Below are 27,097 nucleotides of genomic sequence, written 5' to 3' on the forward strand. Positions count from 1 at the left end.
TATGGGAAGATATACTTAGCTTGTTTGAATAATTTTGTGAAAGGGAAGATAAAAACATACTAGGTTGAAGACCTGCTAAGTTGCAAGGGGTCCAGCTGATGGAGGAACCACCTAGGCAGGGAGATGTTTCTGGGTGGGAGGCATTTTTAGTGAGAGCAGGAGAACTCACGACTAGGCCTCTGGGGCCTTGTGATACTCAAAGATATCAAGAAAGTCCATCAAGAATTAATATTATGCCACTTTACATACCATTTAATAACCCTACAATTGTATAGCTCATTTACCACTCTCTTATATACTGTGCTAACTTAAGCATTAATTTTTTGTCTACATGTATTATGAACTTCATAATGCAGCATTACTCTGTTACGCATCTTTATCCTGCACTGGCTTCCATTCCATAGCAACTATTGGTTCCCATGATTTGTCTCTAAGAGTCACTGCATGATTAGGGCAAGCAAAAATTGTGAGCCACAATTTTAGTTCTTTACTTTGTATGATGCACTGAAGGTGCTGTGAGGTCATGGTTTTATAGTGCCTGGAGCTTACTCCAATTTGGAGTAGGATTTCTTTAAGAAAAAGAATACAAAATTTTAAATACACTGTCAGGTATGGGTGTGAATATCTATCTAGAGAAAAGAAATCACTGCAAATCATGTTAACAGATCGTCAAATAACAAAAGTATCACACACACACACACAAAAACAGAAAATAACCTATTGATTTTATGAATTAACTTTCTATCTGCCAATAATACTTTTTATCATAAATGTTTAGACACTCTGAATATAGATCAATGATTTTGCTATAATTTGCTTTAGAAAGAACATGACTGAAATTTGCTTTTATTTTATTCTATTCTACTTTATTTTATTTTGTATTTTAGCTTTACAAGTTGCAATTGATACTTTTATTAAGGTTTTTCAGGTTGTAGTCACATTTTGGAAAAATATCATAAATGTTTTAATATGAGGTATAATATTTCTCAGCATTTTAGATTTTCTTAGGTAGTGACATATGCAATCAAAATAGCAAGAAATTTAAATTTTTCTAATGTTTTTTCTAACACATGATTTACTCCCTATGTTTAAATGCATAAACAAATAATAAAAGAGTCCATTCATTACTGCTATTCAAAGTTTATCTCTCTTCCAACTAAATTGCTGGCCTTGGCATTATATGAGCATTTGTAACAACTTGTTTCTGGGGTCAGAACAATTTCTAACAGTTCCATTCCTTGATTTTCTAATCCTTTACTGGATTTGACTAATTTTTACTTATTTCCCTTAAAATTCTTTACCTAAAAATGTAAATACAAAAGAACTTCTATATACATCCATATCAGAAGCCTATTACTTTCTTTCATTTCTTTTTCAAAATTGTTCTAAAAATGTAGCTTGTATTTTAAAGTATACTATCTGAGCTTTATCAAACTTTTCAACATGGATGACTCAGTCGGTTAAGCATCTGAATTTGGCTCAGGTTATGATCCGTGGTTTGTGAGTTCGAGCCCTGCATCAGGTTCTGCACTGACAGAGTCTCGCTCTCTCTCTCTCTCTCTCTCTCTCTCTCTCTCTCTCTCAAATAAATAAACATTATTTTTTTTCACTAAATTGTTTGCATTTCATTGATGTGTATTTCATTGATGTATAGGCTGCATCTACCATGTATTTGAAAATATATTTCAGTCTTTAAAGTGTTGTAGCAATGTTTCAAGATTTGAACTGTTTTTAGAATAGGTAGATTATCTAGATTATCTCATTAAACATTATCTTTAAAGAAGGAGTAGGCATGTGTGTATAATACTTCAAGTGCAAAAGAAAATCTATTATTATAAAATACTAAAACCTGTCAATAACCTCAAGGACTTTGAATGCAGTCTTCTTCTCTGATGAGGACAAGGTAATAGAACACATTAGACATATGCTGCCTACTTGATAATGTTCATAAAAAGTGTACAGCTTTGTCATCACCTTGTAGTCATGTGACTGACCACAACTATTGCTGAAGGACATTTTACAATCATTCCAAACACATTTCATTTGTTGAAATAAAATGCTAACAGATAATTTTCAGTTGGCAAGGAAGTTTAAAATTGCTCACAGGGTTTTGTATTATAATACTAGTGCACAATAGTTACCAACTAATTAGTCACCGTTCATCATATCCAACAAGAACCTACAATAATAGAATACTGTCTAGTGACTGATTTGTTAGATTTACTGCTTCATTTTATCCATGTTTTATAATAATTTTGTCTAATTCTTCACAAACTATTTTGGATAAATAAGTCACTTTTATTTTCTTACCTTGGAATTTTTTAAGTGTTTGTACAAACTATTGATCATGATCATACTTTTTTCCATTACTTCAAAAATGTTTTTTGAAACAATCCTATTTATAATTGCACCAAAAAATAATAAGATACCTAGGAATAAACCTAATCAAAGAGGTATAAGACCTGTACTCTGAAAACTATAAAACACTGATGAAAGAAACTAAAGATGACACAAAGAAATGGAAAGAGAGTCCATGATCATGGATTGGAAAAACAAATATTGCTAAAATGTGTATACTACCCAAATCAATCTACACATTTAATGCAATCTCTATCAAAATAAACATTTTTCACAGAACTAGAACACACAATCCTAAAATTTGTATGGCACCACGAAAGACCCTGAATAGCCAAAGCAATCTGGAAAAAGAAAAGTAAACCTGGATGAATTACAATTTCAGACTTTAAGTTATATTACAAAGTTGTAGTAATCAAGACATTATGGTACTGGCACAAAAATAGACACATAGATCAATGGAACAGAATAGATAACCCAGAAATTACCTCACATCTACATGATCAATTAATCTCTGACAAACTAGGAAGGAATATCCACTGGGAAAAAGACAGTCTTGTCGGCAAATGATGTTGGGAAAACTTAACAGCAACATGCAAAAGAATGAAACTGGACCACACCATACAGAAAAAATAAATTCAAAATGGATTAAAAACCTAAATGTGAGAGCTGAAACCATAGAAATGAAAGGAAACACAAGCAGAAACTTGTCTGACATTAGTCATAGCCACTTTTTTTCCAGATAGGCCTCCTGAGGCAAGGGAAACAAAAGCAAAAGTAAACTATTGGGACTATATCAAAATGAAAAGCTTCTGCATAGCAAAGGAAACCATAAACAAAACTGAAAGCCAACCTATGGAATGGGAGAACATATTTGCAAATGACATACCTGATAAAGGGTTAATATCCAAATTACATAATTCATACAACTCAACACCAAAAAATACTATCTCAATCCCCGTTTGCTCTTTTTTCCTGAACTTCTGCCTAAGTAAGGGTATTTAGATCGACGCCTCTATAGTTAATTCCTGGGTAGGTTACCTCTTCATGTGGGTAGTATTCTACCTCCTTAATTTGAAGAAATTTCTCAAAGTTTCTCACTAATAAATATTCCTGTTCTACCTCTCTAATTCCCAATTGCCTTCTCCCTTATAGTCTCTTAGTTCTTTGGGAAAGGGAGTGAGGAAGAAGTAATTATTGGTTAGATGCCTCAATACCATTTTACTCAGCATCTATCAAAAGAATATACTAAACTTAAAGATGCAGTCATTGGGATTTAATTATGAGGAAAAATAAGAAATCACAAATAACATGAAGCCTGTTTTGTTGAATTTTATATGTTTCTAAATGTTAACTGAAATGTCAATTTTTCAAAATAAGATTACGCGTGTGGGTATCACTGGCAGATATTAAAATATCTTATAATGCTAAGATATTAAGATAAGTTGAGACTACTAAAAATATTGCAAGAAAAAAAAAACCCAGGTACAGTTCTTATATATGTCATAATTTAGCATTCTTCACAATCACTCTTCAAATGAGGGGAGAAAGAAAATTTTATTCAACAAATAGTGTTTGCATATGACACTAACTAACTGAGGAAAATAGTTTGAGCTCTATATTAACATATCCAATCAAAAGTTAAATTAAAATGATAATTACAAAGAAATTAGCTTAGATCAAGTGAGTATTTCATATTTGTTTTTCATTTGTATTTCATATATGTTTTCATATTTGTTAGGATTAACCAACCAAAAAACCAAAAATAGAAATATAGGAAAGGGTTAAATTTTGATTACACAAAGGTGAAAATCATTTTATGTTAACAATATATGAGACAAAACTTGAAGTTAAAAACTGGGGAAGATTAACAGTCTATAACAGACAAGTTATTATTTTTAACACAGAATTGATATGAGTCAATGGGAAACAGAAGTATAGTTTAATGGGAAAAATGTAAGAAATTTCATAGGAATAAAAGCAAGTTCCAATTATAAGACAAAAGGACTATTGTGCCTTTTGTTACTAGTCATAGGGAAAAAAAGGTTTAAGAGAGGTTATTCTTTTTGCATTTAAATTTGGTAAATTATTTCATGTCCTCATTTCTTCTATGAATATTTTTGGAGTGTCTGCTATGCACTGGACACTACTAAGTACTGAAATAGTTAAAAATAAAGTTTGCAGGACCTTTGTGGTTCCAATGAAATGCTCTATTAGACTCCAAATAAGAATTTAAATTGATACATTTCTGGAAGGCAATATGGAAATATCTTCAAAATTATATATGATTCAATTCAGCAATTATGTATGTGGGAAAAAACAATTTAGAATATTGCACAACTATATGCACACATCAATGTTTTTCTCAGTTTTGTGTACAATATCTAATGAATTAGTAATGATTAAGAATAGAGAATTAAGAGATGCCTGAGTGGCTCAGTTGGTTAAGTGTCTGGCTCTTGATTTCAGCTTAGGTCATGATCTCACGGTTGGTGGGATCAAATCCTGAGTGGGGCTTCTGCAGTGAGCATGGACCCTGCCTGGGATTCTCTCTCTCCCTCTTTCTCTGCCCCTCCTTCTCTCTCTTTCTCTCTCTCTCTCTCTCTCTCTCTCTCTCTCTCTCTCTCTCTCCCTCACACACACACTCTCTAATTCTCTCACTCTTTCTCTCTCTCTCAAAATAAATAAACATTTTTTTTAATGTCAAGGAATCATTGGGAGAAACTGGTAGAAGGAACATAGAAGCTCACTGTAGTATCTTCACAGTCTCCCGTGAATTTATAATTATTTCAAAATAAAAAGTGAAAACAGTACAGCAAAATATACAAAATCAAAGATAGTTTTTATCAAAGACTATACCTTTGCTTTTCAGCCCCCTCTTCCATTCATCTCCCATGACCAAAGGTAACCACTGTTATGGTTTTGGTGTTCATCTTTCCAGACCTCTTAAAGCAATTTAAAATAAATAGAGATAGATAGACCAGATCACAAAAGTGATCTAGTTATTGCTGTATGCTGAATATGATGTCTCGTCAAAATTCTTAAGTTAAAACCCAATCCCCAATGTGGCTGTATTTGGAGATGGAAACTGTGAGTGGTGGAAAAGTCATGAGGGCAGAGCTTTCATGAATGGAATTAGTGCTCTCCTAAAAGAGAGAAAAGAGAGAAAAGAGAGATCCCCTGTCCCCTTCCACTATGTGACAACACAGTGAGAAAATGGCCATCTATGAATCATGAACTTGGCTTTCACTAGACACAACTGCAGGTGTTTTGATCATGCACTTCCCAGCCTCTTGCACTGTGAGAAATAAATTATTGTTGTTTATAAGCTACCCAGTCTGTGGTATTTTGTTATACAGCCTGGAGATAGAAAAAAAATGGAAAAAAAATGATACTAGGCTTAGATTGCTTTTACTTCAGTTTACTATAAACCAGAAAACAAATATGCAAAGACATACGTGGAGATCAAGGATATAAGACAGCAAGTAAATACAGTCTCCTGATACATTCCACACCCATCTGATGGCAACACTCCTGGAGACCTAAAATTGCCTCACAGTTTGAAATTTAGTTTTCAATGCAGACTCTTAGAAGTGACGATCCACTGATTGAAGCACAGAAAAGAGATATTTTGGGAATCCAACAGTGTAGGCTAGAAGCAGCCATGCCAGCATGTGTGGATCTTCCACCAGTTCTAATAGGAGAAGAAATTCCTTCTGGACCACAATTACACAGGTCATTTTTCTCTTTTGTATTTCATCACTAGATCTTTATCATGTCTTTGTTTACCAAACCATAATAAATACACAGTGTTCTTTGTATGTTCAATTTTTTTACATAAATTACAAAATTACATCTTCCTGTAATGAGTATTTAAAAGTTGCTTTGATTTTTAACTCAAAATATATGTTAAAGAAATCACAACATTAATACCTATAGGTCTAGTTCGTTCCCTTTAAGTGTTTTGTAGAATTTCAAGGTAGATATATTCCTATCACTTAGTCATTTCCTACAAAAGGATTTTTAATTCATATCCAACAATCTTGATTTGCAATTAATGTTGCAATAAAAAAAAAGTCTGTATATAGTTTCTTTTTTTCCTCCTTTCCTTTGTTTGTCAAGGATATATATTTAGAAGGGAAATTACCTACTTGAGGTCAGTGCAATTTTTGTTTCAAATAATATTGGCAAATTGCTTTCTAAAATGCCTATTTAAATTTACATTCCCTTTTTAGTGTGTGAGAAGCCCTTTTCCCCACAAGTCCATAAATGACTGCCTTTATCAACTGTTTACATTTTTCTAAGATTAAGGGGATTCCTGTTTTAATCTGCATTTCCCTAATTATCTTCTGTTGTTTGCTTCCTTATGCTTAAAGTTTATTTAGATTTTAGTTTTATATGATATGAGATATGAATTAATTTTATATTATTATATTTTTAATGTTTATTTTTTTAATTTATTTTGAGACAGAGAAATAGAGCATGAACAGGGGAGGGGCAGAGAAAGAGGGAATCAGAATCCAAAGCAAGGTCTGTGCTGTCAGAGCAGAGCCCCATGTAGGGCTCAATCCCACAAATCGTAAGATCCTGACCTGAGCCAAAATCAAGAGTCTGAGTCTCAACCAACTAAGCTTCCCAGATGCCCCAAGAAGGCTATTATTATAACATAAAAATATAATAGGATAGGGGTGCCTGGGTGGCCTGGTTGGTAAAGCAGCTGACTCTTGATTTTGTCTCAGGTCAGGGTCTCACAGTTTATGAGTTCAAGCCCCGCTTCAGGCTCTGCACTGACAGTATGGAGCCTGCTTAGAATCCTCTCTCTCACTCTCTGTGTCCCTCCCTTGCTCATGCGCTCTCTCTCTCTCTCTCTCTCTCTCTCTCTCTCTCTCTCTCTCACACACACACACAATAAATAAACTTTAAAAAAATAATAGCATTCTTGACATTTATTGAATTGTTTTCTTTCCCATTAGTTTTGGTATTTTTCCTTTATGTGTGTGTTTATGAGTGTGTGTGTGTGTGTGTGTGTGTCCTACTTGAGCTTAATGAATAAATTATGAAAATATAAATAAAATTATGAGTACAAAAATATATACAAAATATATACACATACACATATATACATATACTTATATCTGGACTTTTTACTCTGTTATTTACTCACTCATAAGCCAAGATTCCATACTATTAATTTCCACAGCTTTACAATCTACTGTTATGTGGTAGAATAAATCACTCTTCTTTGTTCTTTATAAAGTTTCTTTCATTGCTAGTATTAGGCTTCAATATTAATCTTTTAAACTGTTTGTTGACCCTTATAACAATCATAACTGAAACTACCACTTAGATGCATTTAGGGACAATCAGCATCTTGATCTTGACAATGTTGAGCTTTCCCTTTTGTAAACATAGTAAAGATTTCCATTTATTCAGGTCTTTTTGTGTGCCCTTTACTAACATCTGAAAACTTTCTCCATAATAGTATACTAAAACTGCTAGGATTTTTAGGCCACCCATTTGCTGAATTTTAAGAGTTTCTGTTACCAATGTGAAAGAAGTAATGCTCTCATTATTATTATTATTATTATTACATTTTCTAATTTGCTTGTTGCTATTCATGAGAAAAGTTATTGATTTTTGTTTTTTATTTTGTATCTGGCTACTTTGCTTGACCAACTAATTTTTGTTAAAAATCAATTTCTGTTTATGAATCAGTCACTAGTAACATTTAATATATCTTCCATTTTATTGTCCAAGAAAGGGAAATCTGAGGAGGTTATACCTTGCTAACTTCACATAACTACCTAGAGGAAATTCAGGCTCAGAATGTTAAGTTTGAGGGTTGCAACATTTCATCCTGGGTATAATTGAAACAATCATTGCAGGGTGGGAAATCAAAAAAACATTAGCTTAACAAATGACATCTCACATACACAGATATGTCCTGGCTATTAACAGGATTAGATGAGAATAAAGTGAAGGGTTCCTGGGTGACTCAGTCCGTTATGCGTCAGACTTCTCCTCATGGTTTGTAAGTTCAAACCCTGCACTGGGTTCTCTGCTGTCAGTGCAGAGCCTACTTGGGATCCTCTGTATTCTTCTCTCTCTGCTCCTCCCCTATTCTCTCTCTCTCAAAAATAAAAAGACATTAAAAAAAAAGATGGGAATAAAGTGAGAGAATCTAAGTTAACGCATGTAGAAGAGTCTTGAAGCATGATGTAAAAGTGGGCTATTCTTCATCTTGTTATGTGAGAGGCATTATTATGCCATGCTTGAGGGAAAAATGGCCTAGGTTAAGTTCTGGCTCCATCACTGACAGCTGAGGGATTTTGGAAGTTCACTGAACTTCTCCGCATTTCAGTTCCTTCATATATAATAGGGGTAATAATAATAGTACAAATGTCTAAGGCATAGAGTATTACATGAGTTAACAGGTAAAGAATTTAAAACATCATCTGTTGCATTGAAAATATTAATATTCGTTAGCCGGAAATCTATTTGTAGCCTCTAGAGCAGAGTCTTACATATAATAGAAACTTAAAATGTTTAACTGAAATTCAGTTGGGGTGGGACACTAATACCCAGTTTAATTTCAAGGGAACCAGTAATATTCCCATATAGCCTTTCGTTTTTTTTTAAGTTTTAATTTTTATTTATTTTGAGAGAGAGATAGAGAGCAAGCAGGGGAGGGGCAGAGAGAGAGAGAGACAAAATCTCAAGCAGGCTTCACATTGTCAAGGCAGAGCTTGACACCAGGCTCCATCTCACGAACCGTGAGATCAGAACCTGAGCCCAAAATCAAGAGTCCCATGCTTAATCAATTGAGCCACCCAGATGCCCCGCCCATATTGCCTTTCTTATTGAAGATAAATGCATTTTTCCTATAATATAGATTATAAACTCATTCTAACAACTGTTTATACCTCCATCACATAATTCAATATGGAACCATTATCATATTGCCTCAATCCACATCCGCCACCCTGACCCTTCATCAAATCAATTCATAAATATCTTTTGTTCTATCTCCAAAATATATGCACAAGATGTCTATTTCACTCTGAGCTGCTATCCCACTCCTCTCACCTGGTCAGTGAAATGGGCTCCTGTATCATTTCACCAGGTCCATCCAATTCATTTTCCACACAGTAGGCCAAATTGTTTCTGAAAAATAAAAAGTAGCTCAAATCACTCTTTGTCTTAAATTTTTTCAGTGACATGCCCTCAGATTCTAAATAAAAACAAGATTCTTCACCATATACTAAAAGACTTTTCATGCTGGAGTCTTGTCTACTCTCAAATTTTAAATCATTTATAGACAGAGGAAAGAACAAATGCAAAATCTCTGAAGCAGAAACCTTGCTCAGCCTCATTCACATTCTAGTCAACATGTGCTTCCCTACACCTTTAAATAGTGAGACCCTTATCTCATTAGATTCAGCTAAAAAAATAAAACAACAAAACAACAACAACAATAAAAAACTTTAGAGACCATCCTTAATTGAATACTCTACTGAAAGCAATTTCCCAATATCTACCCCAATTGATCTCTGTCATTTATTCTACTCTATTTTAAGCATAACCCTCATTACCTGAAATTACCACATTTCTTATTTGTCTGCTCCATCCCACTAAATCCTACAATCCAAAATTAGAATCACACTAAAATTATAGCAAGGACCTTTTTATCTTGTTCACCATTGTGCCTCCAGCATCTTGAAAACTACCTGGCACATAGTATATATCCAGTAAATATTTGTTGAATAATATATGAACATAGTTTTGATATTAAATAAGAAGCTGCTACCTCATTCGCCTCATTCAACAGATGTAAATTCTATGGGTATAACCTCAGTATCTGGAATTTATTGGTTTTTGTCAGTATTTACTTTATAACAGATTTCTCACAACACGGGAAGATACTTTCTCACTGTATGTTTATAGGCTCCATCTGTCTTATAGGGATTTATTTCCAGTAGTGAAAACTGATTTAAGGTTCTAGAAGTGCTAGCTATAACTAAGCCACCTCCTAAAGTTTCTAGATTCATTTCCTATACAAAATCTTTCCATACTTGTATTGCCCAAAGTGCTGGATATGGTTATTCTGATTTCTTTTCTCCCCTGACTCATAAAAATACTTCTATATAAGTAAAAACAGATTTATGTTAAATACCATCTTTATTTGATTGCATATCTTCATATTACTATATAATTACAAAACTCTCAAAGTTAGGTATAAATAGAAAAAAAATTCACAGATAAATGAATGAGTGAATGATTAAGGTAAATTTGCCTCTATGAAAGTAAGCAAACATGATTCAAGAAGTGCTTCACTCTTTGGGTGTTCTGCAAAGGCAAGGAAGTTTAAAAAATTAAAATCAAGGTCACAGGTGGCAAATCATTCTGAGAATATTAATGAGCATTTATGCTCTGAGACCTACATTAACAAAAGAAGGGCTAGCTAGTCAGGTAATTAATGCTTGCAACTATTTATTTGTTTTTCCTTATTTGTTTCCTTCACCTAATTTCCACTTTCATCCTATTTATGCACACATTCACTTAGGCAACAGAACTTATTGCAGGTCTGCTATAACCCACATTCTGGGTTGGATGTTCAGGATATAATGGTATACAAAATCAGGGGAACACAGGTGGCTCAGTTGGTTGAGCGTCTGATTCTTGATTTCAGCTCAGACCTTGATCCCAGGGTTGTGGGATCGAGCCCTGTGTCAAGCTCTTGGCTTATGATTCTCTTTCCCTCTCCTTTGTCCCTCTAGCCTACTTGCACACTCTCTAAGAATAAAAAAAAAACTTGTTAAAAAATAATAGTAATGGTATATAAAATCAGACAGGTTCCCTACATCTGTGGATCTTGGAGTTCAACCCACAAACTCAATAATTTCTGACTTCCTGCCTCTCCACTTCCCTTTTCTTTGGTGATAGGTAAAATTTCAAAGCATAAATGAGCTTATTTTGAAGAGTAAACTCTCTATAATCAACATGAAAAGAAACAATGCATAATCGGGAAGAAGAGGAAAGTAAGTTTTGAGTTACCCAAGTACAAATATCTCCCCTCTTTATTACTTATCTCTGTTCCATGATGTTCTGATAAAGCCCTTTGAAACTATGCAATTTCTAGCCTCTCAAATACTAATACTACATTTACTTAAATAATATTACATTTACTGAAACTCTACTGAAAGCAATTTCCCAATATCTACTCCAATTGATCTCTGTCATTTATTCTACTCTATTTTAAGATTATTTGTGCAAATCATCCAACAATCCAGAAGTAGGTCCTTTAGAAGTCACTGATGGACTATATTGCATCACTGTGTGCTTTGTACTCTTCCTTCTCTACACACTTTTTCATTCAACTTCTCTGTCATCCTTTTTGAGTATGGCTACTACAGTTGGGTTTCTCTGCCTAGCTGCAGCTTCAAAGTCACCTATGGCTTACAAAATTTGTACAAGACTTGACTTTCACAGCACTTTTTACTCCAAGGAAGGGAGAAATTGTGATAAAATGGGGGGAGGGATCTATGAACACTTTATTTTCACATGCACCTTTATTTGTATTTCCATAATCCTTATTTGTTCACTTTTCCTGTTTTTATATACTAATAAGCATCCCAGACAACACTTCATTCATTATGATATCCAGAACCTAAAATAGAATAGGTCCTGCATGTAAAATATGCATTAAATCACATTTTATATTTTAAAAGCCAATAATTTTGTTAATATGTAGAGTCTCAGAATCCTTAGAGAAAATTACACTATACATATATTTTAAGACAAGGCTGTCCTGGAAAGCAATATCCAATCAATTACAGCTACTTGAATTCTTAAAAATCTATATAGATAACTTAAAAGATATAAAGGACAGAAGGAATAGTATAATGGATCACCATATACTCCTCAGCCAGCATCAATATTTGTCAAGTCAGGGCTAATCTTGTTTCATCTATACTGGGGCCAAACTCCACCCTCCAATATTATTTTGAAACAAATCTGAGATATATTATTTCATCAGTAAATGTTCAGTATGTAATGTTCAGTAATTAAATTATATTTAATTAAATAATTAATATAATTAATTATATTATATAATTAAAATCATTAAAAATAATTTCTTTGTTAACATCAAATATACAGTCCACAACTGTTTCTTGTAGGTTTGTTTAATTAGGATCCAAAAAAAAAGCATACATTACAACTACTAAATATCTCAATCTTCTTTTAATCTAGGTCTCTGTCTTATTTTTCCTTACATTTTTATCTTTGTGGTTGAGGAATTCATGTCATTTGTTCTATGGCATTTCCCACAATGTTTGTTTTACTGATTATGCTCTTGAAAACTGTTTAACACGACCCTCATTCACCTGATTCTCCAGTAATGTGATAGTTCCAGAGGCTAAATGAGAGTGTAGTCTATTCAAAAATTTTTTCCCATCATTCTATAAGTAACTAAAAACAAACAAACAAACAAACAAACAAAAAACCCTGGAAACAAATCAAATATCCGTCATAGGGAATTAGTTGAATAAATTATTTATATCCACAAAGTGCAGTAATGTGTAGTTGAAAAAGAAATGAAGAATTCCTCTAAACATTGCTACGTGGTGATCTCTTTATATATATTGTTACATAAAAGAGCAAAATACAAATGCAGTCAATGTGCTGCAATTGATCTTAAATTGTAAGGATACAATTGAAGAACAATGTGTGTGCCTGTTAGTATTAAAAAATGCAAATGAATAAGCCATAACATTTGTTTAAAATGTTTACATATAATGAGAGAAATAGAATAGGGTAGAGTGAATGTGAAGACAGGAGCTACCTTTCTTTGAATAAACATTGTTTTACAAATTTTCTGTAAGAACAATGTAAATATTCCACCTAATCATAAAACAAAATGAAATTGAATGAAGCAGTCTCTGAAAACCAAGAATAATACGAAACAAGTGAACTTGTATAAACAGTTAGTGGCATAAAGAAGAAAGAGAAAAACTATTCCAATTAATTTTAAGATATGGTAATTTGATTGTATATCTTTAGTGGGATATACCCTTCGGTAGGAACTGAAACAATTGGAAAAATAAACTTGAGCTGCTTTTAGTAATTATGTATTTGGTGGTAACATTGGTATTGTACTCTGTGAATGCTGTTGGTGTAGGGTGGGAAAAAGCAAATAGAATTTATATTCGTAACACTAAAAACACAGTCTTTTGTGGGGCGCTTGGGTGGCTCAGTGGGTTAAGTGTCTGACTTCCGCTCAGGTCATGAACTCCTTCATGAGCTGGAGCCCAGCTGTGCTGATAGCTCAGAGCCTGGAGCCTGCTTAGGATTCAGTGTCTCCGTCTCTCTCTGCCCCTCCCCTCCTCATGCTCTGGTCTCTCTCTCAAAATAAAATAAATGTTAAAACATTTTTTTAAAAAAACACAGTATTTTGTCTTAGAAGAAATTAGATACACTTTAAATGAGTAAGTCGAATAAAAATCCTCTTATCCTAAATCAGAAATCAGATTTATATATTATAAAGCAGAAGATACATGTATATGTATACAAATACACACCACATATGTGTGTTTACTGAAAATGCCTAGAAACATGGCCACTCAGTCACAATGAGTATGAGTATACAGATTTTTACCATTAAGTATAGTTTCTTACTAAAATTTAGAACTGAATTTCCTAGGAGAAATGGCATCTGATAAAGATATACACTAAATTAGTCTGGCATATCTTGTCATACCAGAAATTAAGGAAGCCATCAAAGACTATTAGGGTCTAGCAAAGGACCCACTGTCCAGACAGAAACATTTGGGGACCGATAATAAATGCAATGAGTTAAAACACATTAAATATATCTAATTACATTAGTTCATGATGGTATTAAAAAAAATACTTAGCAGTCAAATTCAAAAGATGTTAGGAAACCAAATCAGTATTGTGAAAACTAGAAAATGAAAGTGAAAACAATCATTTATCCTGTCTTTCCCCTGGAAAGAATACATAAGGATAATCAAAATTTGATGAGGGCAAGTTTCTGTTCATAAAAGTAATCCAACTAATAAATGAAGAAGGAATGATATAATTAGAATTCCATGATTTTGCAGTGTCTGATGAATTAACAAATCAAGGCATTGATCACTTGCTGCTAACATCATTAAGAGAAGAATGTGGCATTATGTGTCCTCTGATGGAAGTTCCCAAGGCCATCTATGAAGCAGTCTTGTCAAAATAAAAAAAAAAAAGGAAACCTTAGCTATTTGATTTTTAAAAATTTTTAATAATGTTTATTCATGTTTGAGAGACAGAGGGAGACAGCATGAGCGGGGGAGGAGTAGAGAGGGAGAGAGAGAATGCAAAGCAAGCTCCACACTCTAAGCGGTCACCACAGAGCCCTACATGGGGCTCGAACTAAAGAACAGTGAGATCATGACTTGAGTCAACTAATCATGACCTCAGTCAACCGACTTAGCCACTCAGGCACCCCAAATCTTAACCATTTGAAAATTTCTAATGACAATATTCAAAGCAGCTCAAACTTTATTAACATCTTTAGGTCCTCATGTATATATATATATTAGGGATATGACAATATCTGGCAACTTGTTGGGCCTCAAAGAAAACTGAATAAGTAAATAAATTTATTGAAGATATTCACTTGGATTTGGAAAGGTGTTGAAAATGTTCTCTCAAAACTCTCAGTTAAAAAAATATTCATAAAAATTTGCTTTCTAATGAATATTGAACACATGATAATTAAGAGGAGAAAGACAAAGCCAATATTATTTAAGCATATAGCCTTTTCTCAAGATAAGACATCTTTCTTATAAAAAAGAAATAGTAAGCTGTTACAATGCCTATGATTCACTATTTAATTCAGCTTTGCCAGCTTCTCTCAAAAATAATCTAAATGAAAGGCATTTCCAAAGGGAATTTTTGCAGGTCAAGGTCCGAAAGTCAGCATGGGCCACATAACTCCATGCAGAGGAGAATGAATGTGCTGGGGAGGTGACAAGTTCTTTGTTCACAGTGGAAGAAAAAAAGCTGTGTCATGCATATCCTTGCAAAAGCCATCCTGCTGGGCAGTAGCTTGCAATGATAACTCTCTTTGTCCACCCTCTTGGACACATATGGCTCTGATACACATAATGCCATTTCCTATGCAGTCTGTTGTATTGATTTTTTTGTGATGATGTTACAAACTATGCCTCAGGCATTTTCTAAAAGGTTATCCAAAGTATACAGTCGTGCGTGCGCGCGCACACGCGTGCGCGCGCACACGCACACGCGCGCGCACACACACACACACTTGTGTACACACACACAGACTTACTCCCTCCCATTTTATATGTAAGAAGCCAATGTCTAAACCAGCTTTGTTAAGTTTGAAGCCAAAGCAAAAATATGATTCTACTCGTACAAAAGAGGCATATTTAAGAAAGGAATGATTGTGCTAACAATATATTGCTTTTAAGTAAAATTTATTAAAGTGTTATTAATCTAATGCTTAATTGCTGAACGATATTACCAGACATTTGTATGATATAATTGCCTTACCATTAACTCAATAGTTTATGTGTTAAGGAACATATAACATGCCAACAACTAAATTTGCATCTTAGGGAAAATTACTTAGCCTCTCTAAACTTCCATTTTATCTGGGGAATCCAAGAAAATTGAAAGAAATTATTTCCAAGATACTTTCAATTCTAGAAGGTTCTGAGTATATGATGACCTTTTAACATGCTATTTCCAATACCTCAGGCAACGCTTACCTGTGCAATGTGTCTAATTTTGTCTTTATTCATATGCATATTTAAGATCCTGATTATAGGGGCACCTGGGTGGCTCAGTCAGTTAAGCTCTTGATTTCAGCTCAGGTCATGGTCTTCCAGTTGTGAGATCAAGCCCCATGTTTGGCTCCATGCTGGGTATGGAGCCTGCTTGAGATTCTCTCTCTCCCTCTCTTTCTCTCTGCCTCTTCCTTGTTTGTGCACACTCTCTCAAAAAAAATAAAATAAAATAAAATAAAATAAAATAAAATAAAATAAAATAAAATAATAAAATAAAATATCACAATTACAAACATGTTTTTGACATGTTTCTGCACAAAGACCATGCCTACCATTACTCATAGCATTAAAAAAAAATCAGAAAACACAGATCCTTCCCTGAAAGTTCATAGAAGGGTGGTTATGCAGATAAAAGTAGATAATGTTCAATGTTCTAATGCAGTATTGCTACCACACTGGTAAAGATAAAATATTCTGTCACATCAGGAAAACATTCATGTGAATGGTGACATTTCATCTGAATCTTTAAAGATGGAACATTCTGGTAGAATGCCTCCTATGTTTCCAAATAAGTGTCATAGTTCCCTAAGAGTGAGTACTGTATCTTATTAGTTTTTATTTCCCAATGTTGTTTCTTATTCTAAGATAAAATGTTTTTGCATTCAGTTGAGAACAGAGAAATTCTAAATCATAGAACAATATCTGAAAGAGGCTAAAATAATAGAACAATCTCCAGATGCTAAGAATAAAATATTTTAAACCCTCAAAAGAGGTTACTATAGCTTGAAATAATTTCTCAAATTTCAAGAACCTCTCAACTTAAGCTGAAAATATCACTGGTAGCCAGTTCTGGTAATAAATCATCTTGTTAATCAGTATATTTTTGCTACTTAATTATAGCCTAATTAATTTCTTTAACAATGATTAAGTCTATTTCTTATCTGATTCTTTATGGATACAGAAGAAAACAAACAAAAACAAAAACTGGCCACCGTATGGATGACAATCTTTTATACAAACAGAATAACAACAATAAATTTTAAAATGAATATATTGTTGGATATGGATGTCAGGCACAATCTCAAGAATACCAGAAATATATAAAATTTGTTTTTTCTATAACATATCTTAATTTCTAAAGTGAGCTCCTATTCTCCTTATATATAGATAGAACCTGAAATTGCTACTTTTGTATTTAAAATACATTAAATGTTTTAACTAATAACAACTTATTCATATAGAGTGTTCTTTCAATCTGATCTTTTCTCCACTCTTCTTCCTTCCAAACTCTGACATAAATAAATAAATAAATAAATAAATAAATAAATAAATAATAAAACAGCAAGCTTGTCACAGCTCAATAGCCAGAGAGAATAGTTGCTTTAAAAAGTATTCCAAAACACTTAAAAAGCAGGGGTCCCCAAATCGACAATAAATACTCTGCAAATTTTGAAAGTGTTTGAGTCATTTTTCCCAATTACTACCACCATATGATACTCAGCTATTCACAGTGTGAGGTAAGATTGAAAGTGTCTTTATTATTCCAGAGGGCCTGGAGATATCATATGGCACAGGAGACCATAACTGAGCAGCAGCAGTTGAAGCCAGACCTCATCCCCAAGGAGATTTTTACCAGACAATGTGAGCATGACTGTAAGCTAGAAGCCACGGGAAAGGGCAGACGGTGCTGTAGCACCAGGCCCACCTTTGTACCCCACTGGCCAGTGGACCCTGTTCTTCCTGTGTTGTGTTGTGAGGTTTTTGCTGCATTTAAAATGGGCAATTTACTTTCAGTTCTTCTCCTGCCTTAGTCTTTCTTTAGTGGGAAAAAAAACAAATCTTCTTTGAAACTATGGGCTTGAAAGTACTAAGTGACCCTCCCAAGGAGTGACTGTAACTGAGTATCCCATATGCAACCAGAAGGCAACAAACCCCAGGAAGAATCAAAGTCAGTAATACCTACAATTTCACAGAGCCTTTGTGAGGGGTTGATGATTAAATGAATAGAAGGGCTATTATTTCTATTATTGATAGAGCTGCTAAGGGTCATGTCCATTAAGCAGGTGCAAAAGAGAAAGGGGGAAAAAGTTCCATTAGGCTTAGAATTTAGTTCATGGTTGTAATTTTGGCCATATGTTGATTTAATATCATATAGTAACATATAAATGAATGTTTAAACAATTTATTTTATTTCTGTTTTTCATATACATCTTCAAATATAGATTTTTTAAGCATAAGACAGAGAAAGTTTCTGATTCACTGCAAATTTATTTCCTAATGTTGGATTATTTCTTTGCATGTTTGAGACATGCTCAAGTTTATGCTCATAATATATATATTATATATATATATATACACGTGTATATATGTATATATACACGTGTATATATGTATATATAAATATATACACGTATATATATATATATATGCACATACATATATACACACACACCTTGGAATAGACTGGCAGTTACAACTTCATACAAGGGAAGCATTTTAATATTTAATAGCATAATCCATTTAATGGGATCTAAGATAGGCCTGTTTATCGATGCATTCTTTTTAGGAAACCAAAAGGTAGTAAGTAAGCTTCATAAGATGTACACATCCAAACCTATGCTATTTCTTGATGACTGAACTAACCTCAACAGTGGTTCTCAAACTTTAGCACACTTCAGAGTCATTTGGAGGGCTTGTGAAAACACAGATTCCTGGGCCTTACCTCCAATTAAGTAGGTCTGTGGGACACTTGATAATCTGTATTTCAACAAATGCCTGGTGTTGCTAATGCTAATGGTCCAGGGGCCACACTTCTGAGATGCATTTAATTAGATAACAGGAAATATGTTGGTCGAAATCTCTATACAGAAATAATTAAACGTAGAGAATCTTGATAAACCTTGGCATAGGATGAGATAAAGAAACTCATCTGAACAAAGTGTAGCCTCAGAGGGAGCTAATGTTAATTTTTTTTAATAAATACATATGATTTAACTGATGTAGGAGGTTTAGAAAATAGAACTGGTGAGTTGCTATCAATATGGTAATGTAGCATCAGCTATGTGTGACAGTAGCTGAAATACAATCAGAATAGGTATCATATCAGTGCACTGTGTCAAACCAGACATAGTTGGAAGCTTACCACATATAATTTGATGGTGTAAAATAAGGAAATGTCATTATTATGAGCAAACAGTCTGTATATAATACTCTGAAAATGTTGAATTTCAATGCACATTCCAGTTTTCACATAGGTTACATGAGATCATAACTACCACACTGATTCCAACCTGATGTCTCCATATCCAGTTAGGTTTCCTGCTCTAGCCTCCCAACTGGTCCCCTGCTTATGGGCTGCCCACACGCCCTTCTGCCTATTCTCACTTCCACAGCCAGGAGGAGTTGGTTGTTTTGTTTTGTTTTGTTTTGTTTTGTTTTGTTTTGTTTTGTTTTTTATGTAAGATCAAGCCACTCTTCTTAAATTCCTCTACTTCATTCAGGGCACTAGTTACCTGAGGCTGTTGGCTGCTACCCAAACTGGGTAACTTGATACAACAAAGGTTATTCTGTCACAATCCTAGAGGCTAAAAGTCTGAAATCAAGTAATCAGGAGGGGCATTCTTTCTCTAAAGTCTCCAGGGGAAGATCATTCTTTGTTTCATCCTAGCTGTGGTGACACACCAATCTCTGGTGTTCTAGGTCAGGCAACCGCATCATTCCAAACTCTGCCTCCATCTTTACATGGCTTTCTTTACTGTGTGTCTCTGCCCAAATTTCCCTCTTTATAAGGACATTAGTTATTAGATTAACACCCATCTTCTCCAATCTACTGTGACCTTAGCTTAACATGATTATATTTATAAAGATCCTATTTCCAGATTAAGTCATATACATAGGCAGTGGGGTTACCACCTTAATTTATTTGGTGGCAGTGGAGGGGAGGAGGCACAATTTAACCAGAAACACTCAAAGTAAATCCAAAGTCCTTACAATGGCATACAAGTCTCAATCTTTTGTTCTTCTAAGTGTTATCTACAGACCAATAGTAACAGCATCACCTGAATGGAAGTTTGTATGGAATGTAAACTCTCTATGCATCTTAAATCAGAATCTTCATTTTAATATGCCACCCAGGTGATTTACATGCAAATTAAAATTTGAGAAGTACTACCCCTCAAAATGACCTACATACTTTTCTGTTCTCATCATCAACTACTCTCCCCCACATCTCCCCATTACTGTGCTTCATTCATAATGGTCTTTTAGTTGTTTCTGAAATGTCTAGACAACTCCTCCAGATGTTCCCATAAATTATTCCTTCACCCGCTTCAGATCTTTATGCAAATATCACCTCGGTGTAACTTTGCCGAGATACTCTAAGTGAATATCTTCATCAACTCTATCCCTTTTTCTTTCTTTATTTTTTACCATAGAATTTCTAATCATTTTACTTACTTTGTTTACTGTTTTTTCTATCAACTCAAATATAAGGCCCTTGAGCAGAAGAATATGAGCTGTTATGCACACTTTAGGTTACCAGAATAGTCCAGGACACTCAATACAGGCCACTCGATAAATATGTGTCAAATAAATTGGCCCAGAAGTTCCTTAATTTTTTGCCCATAAATATTATTTACCTCTTGTTATTTGAAATCAACTATATTCTATGCTTCATGTAATGCTTTTAAAAAAGATATAGAAGACTATATATATATATATTATAATTATATAATTATATATGTATATACGTCTATAAATTAGAAGGTAAAAAATTATAATTTACCAAAACATTTGTGAATCAGTTTGTTCTTATGCTTCACCAACTCTTACAGTAAAGCATACTTTAGCCCTAGTATATACTGTGAGAATAAAGGTTCTTGGTTATCCTAAATGTATTCCTTTGGAGCTTCACAGGATGTTCCCGTGTTCTATGATACAGAAACATGGTGAACAAGGTACATGAGCATCATATCATGTCTTTCTGATAGTCTATTCCTTTACATTTTCTTTCCACTTTAATCTTTTCAAAATGCTGATTCCTAATTTCTTTAGTTGGCCCCAATACAACATATTCCCTATGCTAATACTTTACATCTCCAGGACTTATTTCATAAATAAAAGTTTGTACCTCTTAATCCTCTTTATCTATTTTACCTGTGCCCTCACCTACCTGCCCTTTGGCAATCACCAGTTTGTTATCTATATTTAAGAGTCTATTTTTTTAATTTCTATTTTCTTTGCTTGCTTTTTAGATCCCACATATTTGTGCAATCATGTGGTATTTGTCTTTCTCTGTCTGACTTATTTCACTTAGCATAATACCCTCTAGGTCCATCCATGTTTGTTTTAAATATCAACATCTCATTCTTTTCTATGGCTGAGTAATTAATATTTGTGTGTGTGTGTATGTGCGTGTGTATCACATATTCTTTTAACTAGAATCTCACAAAAAAAGTTTTCCAAGCATGGCAAAGAAGAAAGAATGTTTGACACCATCCCTCTTCACTTTCCATTGAAGAATCGTGTTCCATTAGCTTTGCGCTTAATTTTTTTTCCTAGAAAAGAAAATGGAGTCTCTACTCTCAAAAAATGTACCGTCTAATTGAGAAGATATGACTTCAGAGTAGGACGTTTCTTCGTTTCAGTTTTGATTATCTTACCTTTAGATATTTGAAAAGACAAAAATGCTGAATTCTTTTGGACTACAATCAGTTATGACTAGAAAATAGAATAAATGTATATTAGTTAAAAATTTCCTACTGAATAAATGTTTAAAATGAGTATTAATATAAATTAATATAATAGTAGTATAGCATTATAGTGTAATATAAATAAATAAAATAGCATAAATATAATTGGTATAAATTAGTATAAATTAAATAAATTAGTATACATTTTAAAAAGCAACTAAGCCAATAAAGTTTGGGTCCCTGCCTCTACTGATTAGATGATTAAAAAAAAATAAATGAGAATTAATTCCTTATTGGTGACATAGTAATTTGTGACAGTATTGGCTTGGAAGAACCTAAGTAGAAGCTAAATGATTTAAGAAGACTAAGACCTTTTCAAGGTATAGAGAATATCCTCCTTGTTCAGAAAATGCTTTGAGATATAGCTACCCATTTCTTCTCTCTTTTTGAACAAGTTTCCCATTTGAGACTTTAAAAACCAAATGTCACAGAAAGATCTAGGCAACCCAATTTTTAAGCTTCAACTTTATGCTCTAAACAGTATGTGGCACATACACATGCTACTGATTTAATCATAGCAATGCTATAAAATATAAATCATACTATGATCTCAATTTTACAGATGAGAAAACCTAGTTGAATAATAGTATGCTCAAATTCATACAACTAAAAATGAAGAAAGATCAATTTGATTTCAGGACTTTTCACTTTTTTTCTCTTCTTATGCTTTTTACTTTAAAATAGCTTGACTAATAAGAAGTTGCAAAAATAGTAAAGACAATTACCATGTTATCTTCAACTAGCTTCCCCCAATAATCATAATATTCACATATTCATAACACATTGTCAAAACCAGGAAACTGGCATTGGTACAATACTCTTAAGTCAGGTTCAAACTCTATTCAGATTTCAAAGATTTTTACATTTACATCAATGTGTCTCACATGTAAGTGTGTGTGTGTGTGTGTGTGTGTGTGTGTGTGTGTGTGTGTGGTATATTATGGTTCTATGGAGTATAAATTCATGTAACCATCACTGCAATCAGTATATAAACTTTTCTATCACCACAAAGAAAGCACCACATATTCTCATATTATCCCTTAATAGTCAACCCTAGTCCTGGGTAACCACTGATCTGTTCTGCATATAGAATTCTTACCTATAATTCAGGATTTTCGGAAACCAAAGCCCATGAGATTGTTAAATGACTGGGAATTTTTTTTCCTGAAGTATTATTTGCATTCTTTTCTGGTTTGCGTTCTTCATAAATGGTATACTGTGCCCATATTCAAATGTGCATATACGTGTACAGGCGAGCTAAAGACTGAGTATGGATATAAATGTGCACAAAAGTGAAAAATATTATATACTATCATTGCTATAACCTTATTTACAATTCTCTTACAAAACTAGTGGTAGTTTATATTTTATTGAAAATATCTGAATTACTGTCATTACTAGATGGAACTGCTTATAATTTTATACATATGCCTGAATTTCACACTCTGTTTTATAGCTTTAAATGATGTTAAAGGGGCATTTTTACATTTAAACATATCTAACTGAAGGAAAAGGTACAAGTCATATCATAAATAAAATATAATCCAGGACTGTTGTTTTTCCATTTTGAACATCACCCACCATTAGTCTTTAATAAGACACAGACTCTGTGTAAAATAATGATTTTTCAAGAGGCAGAAAACAGAGAAAGATACATTCTAAGCAGAGTTTTAAAAAGTCACAGTCTTTTTCGTTATTCTCTTTTTTGTCCCAATCCCAGGTACTCTCCGCTACTCTGTGATGCACTTCTCTGTGATACGACATCCCAGCAGGGCACAGTCAGGGTGCCTCCAACTGCTCCTCCCTAGAGATGGTAGTAGATCTGCCTGGCTTCCTATCAAATTTGCAAGTCCTCTTTAGTCCTTGAAGGGCAATGCATAATGCATTCCATGCTAATTATCTGATGAGGGTCACTAGATTAATATTTTATCACACCAGGTAAAGTATCCTTAGACCTAATAATACAAAAATTTCCAATTATGTTACTCCTTTGTATTAAATTCTGGGGATGGTTTGAAGACTATGTCACAGAATGTAAATGTTAAGGACAGAAAATGGCACTTGTTCCCAATTTTAATTGAACTGTCCCTAAGACCACACTGCCACTCATCATTCCAGAGTGCTTTTCAGGTTAAAAAAACACATGCATTTATTAAAATAGAACCTTGCTATAACCCTATGTGACAGGCAGGACCAATGTTATATTCATAGTTTACAGATGAAGCAGTTAGGTTCAGTAGTATTAAAAGATCTGTCCCAGGTCACTGGTTTATTAAATAACAGACTAAGATCAGAACCAAGTCTATACTTGTATAAGACTGTAGAGAAAAGTGCTTAACCAAATGAATTTTAAAATTTTCTTACAATCCCAATAACTATAATTGGCCATCCATAATTTCTTTAGTAACAATCTGATATGACTAGACGGATGTGACAAAATCAACACTGTTTATTGATTATATCTGATAATATTTGGGAATTTTTTTAATGTTTGCTTGTTTTACCATTTTGCTACTTCAAGTTTTCTCATGATAAAAAATACAGTGATTTATGAGTTCTCTTGATATGCTCATTAAATGAAATACAGCATCTTCTTCCATGTTATTAACTAAAGAAACACTTTTTTAATAATTATCTTTATTACTATATAAATATGTCCTTTCTAGGCACTGGGATTACAAGAGTGAGCAAAATACTGCCCCTATTCTCATGGCATTTATGTTATAGTGGAAGGAGGCAATGTATAAATACATACATAATTTGAGAATATCTGTGTAATATATCTGTCAGCAATAAGTACCAGGAAAAGAAATAAAGCTAGGCAAAAGGATAGAGAGTGATGGGAGATGGCCCATTTTAAGTGGAACGGTCCATGAAGACCTCTCTGAGGTGGTGACATTTAAACAGAGACCAGAATGACATGAGAAACTAAATATGTGAATATCTGAATAAGATCTTTCAGGCTTAAGCAACAATAAACAAACAAAAATTAAAGTGGAAGCTAATGTTTGGTATGTTTAAGGAAGAACAAAAAGGCCAATCAAGTAGGATCAGACTAAATGAATGGAAAAGAGAGAGAAAATGAAGAAAGAGAAATAGCTGAGTCTCATGTTGTACTTATCTGTGTCATTGTGGGTGTTAGAATTTTTTTCTAATGTGATGAGAATCAATTAGAAGAGCTGTGTGTGTTGAGAGGACAAGTAAGTTGGGGGATAATTCAGACATTTTAAAGTTGTAAAGGGTTTCCCCATTATTTGAGTAGAGAATTGTATTCATTTTCCAGGGTGACCAAAACAAAGTTCCACAGACTGGGTAGCTGAAAAAACAGAAATTGCATTTTTTTTACAGTTCTGTAAGCTAGATGTCCAAGATCAAGGTGTCTGCATGGTATGTTTCTATTGAGGTTCTCTCCACATCTCATTGTTGGCTGTCTTCTCCTTGTGTCATCACATCATCTTACTTCTGTACGTTTGGTGACCAAATTTTCTTTTCGTATGAGGACATCAGTCAGGTTGAGTTAGGACCCACCCAAATCACCTCATTTTAACTTAATCACTTCTTTAAAGACCCTATCTCTAAATATAGTCATATTTTGAGGTACTACAGGTCAGAGCTCCAAGATAAGTATTTTTGGAGAACACCACTCAGCCCATAACAGGAATAAAATGCAATGCAGCAAGGGTGAAAACAGGGAGGTCATTTAGAAAGCTATTGCATTATTCAAAAGTAAAATGATACTACTTGGATTTTTTGAGATCATAATTCTTATGAATTAGTCATTATATAAATTATATAAAGAACAGAATTAAGGGGCTCACCAAGATTATTTCATGAAATCCCTCTAACAACCTTTTAGGCCTGCTACTGTTTCCCCTATGTTGACTGTATCAAGTCCCCTGTGTGCCCTCATAAAGTCACACAGCTAGCAATTCAGGAGCTAGTATTCAAATGTAGATGTGTCTGATTTCAAAGATCATAGTCTATCCTCTCTAGAATGCTTCATAAAAGTTGATTTATGAATTTAATAATATATGTATAGAAATTATCTTAATTGGAAGGTCTTTGAGCATAGAATTAAGAGAGTGGCAGATTACATATATTTTCCTAAAGAGATAATGTGCATTTACCTTGCTTTTGTACAGAACACATATTAGTTGTAACTAGCCTTGAATGGAGGCTTTTTGTTCAATAGTCATTTATTTAGTCTCTATTACTTATTGGGTTCCATAATAAATTCTGTGAGGAGTCAGGAGAAATGGCTCTTTGCTTTGAAGGAATCTCCTATCATGTTGAGAATAAAGATAACATGCACATAAAATATGGTATTTTCTGGGTATCCTTGACAAATAGTGCCAGAGGAATTCAAAAGAGGAAAATTACTCCAGACTTTGGAAGAGCAAAAATGGATGAGGCTTAACCTCCAAGAATCTGTAAAAATCCAATCAATAAATGCAATGTTTAAGAAGTTCAAATTACAAAAGTAGACAATCTTATTGGGGCACCTGGTTTTCTCAGTCGGTTAACCATCCAACTCCTTATTTAGGCTCAGATCATGATATCATGGTCTCGTGACTTAGCCCCACATGGACTCTGCACTGACAGCATGGAGTCTGCTTAAGATTCCCCCCCCCCGCTCCTCCCCCACTTTCTCTCTCTCTCTCTCTCTCTCTCTCTCTCTCTCTCAAAATAAAATAACTTAAAAAAAAGTAGACAATCTTATTTTTTTTTCTGTTCAGATAAGGAAACATCTTTTGTGAAGTCCTGTGTAAAAAATTTACCCGAGAAATGTTTAGGCAATAAGGATTGTTGCAAAGAGCATCCTGTGTTTTGCCTACCTAGCAGTTCTCATATTTCTATTTTGTTGTTGCTGATGTTGTTGAACACCTGCATCACTGTTAACTGGCAAGCATCATGAAAGCAGGACAGCTCATATTTGTTTTCATTCTCTTTTTACTTCTCCAGCACACTGAAAATATTGCGGGCAAGAAGTGAGTAGATAGGGTTCAAAGACAAAAAGTAGCAAGAATCGTAACCAAATAAGACAAAATATAAGACAAAATATAAGACAAATAAGACAAAATATAAGAAGGGGGTAATTTTTTCAAGCCACCTAAAATGAAAATATGGGCTGATACTGTACATACTATTTTTTAAACTTTTTGTTTTGTTTTGTGGCTTAACCAA

The 27,097-nt window shown here is 33.7% G+C and overlaps 1 long non-coding RNA gene across 3 annotated transcripts in view; it reads right to left on the bottom strand.

Annotated features, from left to right (window-relative positions):
- The window catches only part of LOC109499460, a 111,986-nt gene that overhangs the window by 28,512 nt on the left and 56,377 nt on the right, over nt 1-27,097 (bottom strand). For all 3 annotated transcript variants that reach the window (XR_006597122.1, XR_002741532.2, XR_006597121.1), the window contains one exon: nt 9,442-9,519. This is a non-coding gene — a long non-coding RNA (uncharacterized LOC109499460). The remainder of the gene's footprint in view (nt 1-9,441; nt 9,520-27,097) is intronic.

The sequence above is a fragment of the Felis catus genome, chromosome B1 (genome assembly GCF_018350175.1).
Source record: "Felis catus isolate Fca126 chromosome B1, F.catus_Fca126_mat1.0, whole genome shotgun sequence".
In the NCBI taxonomy this organism is placed as follows: Eukaryota; Metazoa; Chordata; class Mammalia; order Carnivora; family Felidae; genus Felis; species Felis catus.